Genomic DNA, 3462 nt, shown 5'->3' with positions numbered 1-3462 from the left:
AGGGGATCTTCCCAAGCCAGGGATTGAACCCAGGTCTCCCTCATTGCAGGTGGATTCTTTACCAGCTGAATTACCAGGGAAGCCCAAGAATACTGGAGTGGGTAGCCTATCCCTTCTCCAGCGGGTCTTCCCAACCCAGGAATCGAACTGGGATCTCCTGCACTGCAGGCAGATTCTTTACCAACTGAGCTATCAGGGAAGTCCATAAAACATGGAAGGGCTACATTAAGAATTCATGCAAAATAAGCCAAGGAGATCAGAGATTAGAGATGAGGGTCAAAGAGAGAGAGAAATTCAGATGAATCAGTGGGTGGGGGAGGAAGTGCTAGATTCACTTTCTGGGGCATGAACCAACATGACATGCAAATGTTCAGAATATACATGAAGAGAGATTATGGCTAGAGACAGAGATTTGGGAGCTGTCAGCACTAAGGAGATAAATGAAGCCCTGGGACTAAATAAACTCTAAAAGGGAGAGTGCAGAAAGAAAGGACTGAAATGCTGAAGCTGGAACCTTCAATAAAGCCTAGAGTTAGGTGACAGGAAGAAGGAGGGAAACAAAAGAATTCACAATATGGCACAGGAAGAATGCCAATCATGCTAGAAGAATTTCACAGAATGGGTGTGGAGTAGTGTTTAACCAAGAAGCCAAGGAGGATGGAGACTAGGGAACGGCCATTAGGTTTTTGCAAGAGACCACTGAGAACCTTGAAAAGTCAGATATTAGTGACAGAAGCAATTTAAGTGGTGGAGACTATCAATGGGGATAGATGTTTGTCAGCAATGGAACCATTTGGGATGACATTTCACTTTTGAAAGAAGCTGCTGATAATATAAGACTCCCAGAAAAAGGTAGCCTGAGTCAAAGTGTTAGGTAATGAAGAAAACATTAGCCTGAAATCACTGCACTCAATCCATTCAACTGCACATTACACAAATAGAAAAGCCAGTAACTTAAAAGGAGAGAAATCCAAAACAAGACACTGTGGGCAGAGATGGCATGTACACACAGCAATATGGGTGAAATTCACAAACAATCTGGAGAAAAAGAAACCTGACCTCAAAAAAGCCAGACATAGAAGAGTATATCTTGTACGATTCCATTAACCTACAATTCAAAAACAGGACAAGTTAACTGATGCTGTTAAAAGTCAGGATAGTGGCTGCCTTTGGGGAAAATGAGTGGAAAGACGCCCAACAGAGGCTTTGGGTCCATGGATCACGTACTTTTTATTAACATGGCTGTCAGTTATAGAGTGTGTTCAATGCTGTACACTTATGATGTGTGCATTTTTCTGCAGGCATATTTCAGTAAAAAGTTTAAAAACCTCAAAAGCAAACATGAGGAGCCTCATTAGACTAAAATAGTGAGACACTCTCAGGCCTTCTTAAAACCGAACTCATTTTTTAGTTCCCCAACCAGGAATGGAACTCAGGCTCCCTGTAGTAGAAGTGGAAGTGTGGAGTCCCAACCACTGGACCACCAGGGAATTTCCTAAATAGAACTGAGAGATGAGAGGAGGCCTGCACAGTCTTCTCTCTACTGAAGAGTTGAGAGCAGCTCGTACACAAAAAGGACAGAAAGAAGTCACCACCGAGATGCCCAGTTTCTCAGATAACGTTTGCCTGTGTCTTAAGGCTTTGATTTCTGACAAATTTTCATTGTTAATTTTTGCATATTTGTTGAACCTGGAGGGTTAAAAGCATAGGAAAATGCTTGAAATGTTCCAAACTGACCTACACAAATGATGTGACTTGAGCTAAAACCAGAACTTAAGAAGTGAGGCAGGTAGAGGTGGACCACTGCTTCCCTTGGGCTGGCAAGGCCATAAAGCTCTCCAAATTAATTATTTCTCCAATGGGATCATTTTAGAAACCATGCCATTTTTTCACCTGCTTTAAGCATTCATCTAAACAAGAATTGCCATCACATCTGAACCAAAATAACAATCCCAAATGAGTAATCCTGAGAAGTACCCATCTTGTTCCTCACCTATAATTGCTTATATTGACTTAATCTAATTTTACTAATTTAAAAGTTATTCAAGTCAGTTAATTTTTTATGCCTGGAAGGAATTCAAAAGTGATTACACACAACCCTTACTGTGCTTTGGAACACATCCCTACTGTTTAAAAACATTCACGAGAGATGGTCTTGTAGCTAAGTACATAAGGTCCCTCCAGCTCCCCAGGCCTTGCAATCTTTTATCCCCAAAGCATAGAAATGAACATGATGACTTTGTTCCCTCTTCCTTCCATTAATTGTTAATTGATGCTTATTATATTACGGCTATCTCCAAGTCTCTTTGGAGAATCCAAAATACACAAAATGTAATCCTGTGCTTACCGGTGAACAGGAAAAAAATCAAGACCATGATCATCGTGTACCCAAAGTACAAAATGATGCTTGCAATGTCTGTGATTTTAAGTTTAGCGAAGAAGTAGTAGACTGCATAAGCAAAAAAATAAACAGCTGTAAAACTGCTGGTAAGAAAGGCTCTCCACCACCAATGATAATCCTGTGAGAAGAGGTAGAAAAAAACAACTTTTTAGATGAAACTCTAACTATACATGGGTTAGTAATTATAATAAGAGGCAACATAAAATAGGCTCTATAGGATTATGGATTAAAAGAAATAAAAGAGGAAGTTTCATAAGAAATCTAATTTCATATGTACAGTCTGACTAATGTACATCCTGCTTGGGGCGCCCTCACAATGATAAACTCTTGGTTTCCAGGGGGACCATGTGTGCCCTCAGGGACTGTACTTCTAATATGCACATCCTTTCTCTCTAGACGCTGCCTCAGCCCTGGAAGGTTTTCACGTCAGCTTCAATTTACTGGCCAGAGTTGTGCTGGGCCTGAATTGATGCCTCAGTTCAGGTAAAAAAGGTTAGTAGAGAAATTTAAGATAGATCTTTTTTCCCCCTTACAGTTTTATTGAGACATAATTGATATACAGCACTGTCTAATTTTAAGGTGTACAATATAATGACTTGACTTAACATATCATGAAATGATTATCACAGTAATTTTACTGAACATCCATCATCTCATATAGATACAAAATTAAAGAAATAGAGAAAAATATATTTTTCCTCGTGATGAGAACTCTTAGGATTTACTATCTTAACAATGGTCATAAAGAGCACACAGCAATGTCAGTTATATTTATCATGTTGTACATTACATCCCTAGTACTTGTTTATCCTATAACTGCAAGTTTGTACCTTTCAACCACCTTCATCCAATTCTCCCTCCCCCTAACCCTTGCCTCTGGTAACCACAAGTCTGATCTCTTTTTCTACAAGTTTGTTTGTCCAAGATAGACCTTTATGGTTAATGGGAATTATTTTAACTGGCTAAATTCATGACCCATGGAGTCATAACAGAGGTCAATAATCAGGTTAGTCACACCCTGCCCGTGGGTCCTTCCTGATAATAAAATTACCATAAAAGCA

The 3462-nt window shown here is 39.6% G+C and overlaps 1 long non-coding RNA gene across 1 annotated transcript in view; it reads right to left on the bottom strand.

The window, feature by feature from the left end:
• Positions 1-3001, bottom strand: part of LOC105003173 — an 18129-nt gene extending 15128 nt beyond the window's left edge. Inside the window, exon 1 of the long non-coding RNA XR_827083.1 lies at positions 2348-3001. This is a non-coding gene — a long non-coding RNA (uncharacterized LOC105003173). The remainder of the gene's footprint in view (positions 1-2347) is intronic.
• Between the last annotated feature and the right edge of the window lie 461 nt (positions 3002-3462).

The sequence above is a fragment of the Bison bison genome, unplaced genomic scaffold (genome assembly GCF_000754665.1).
Source record: "Bison bison bison isolate TAMUID 2011002044 unplaced genomic scaffold, Bison_UMD1.0 scf7180017857055, whole genome shotgun sequence".
Taxonomy (NCBI): domain Eukaryota; kingdom Metazoa; phylum Chordata; class Mammalia; order Artiodactyla; family Bovidae; genus Bison; species Bison bison.
The sequence above is the reverse complement of the archived record's forward strand: the minus strand, read 5'-3'. Positions and strand labels throughout refer to the sequence as shown.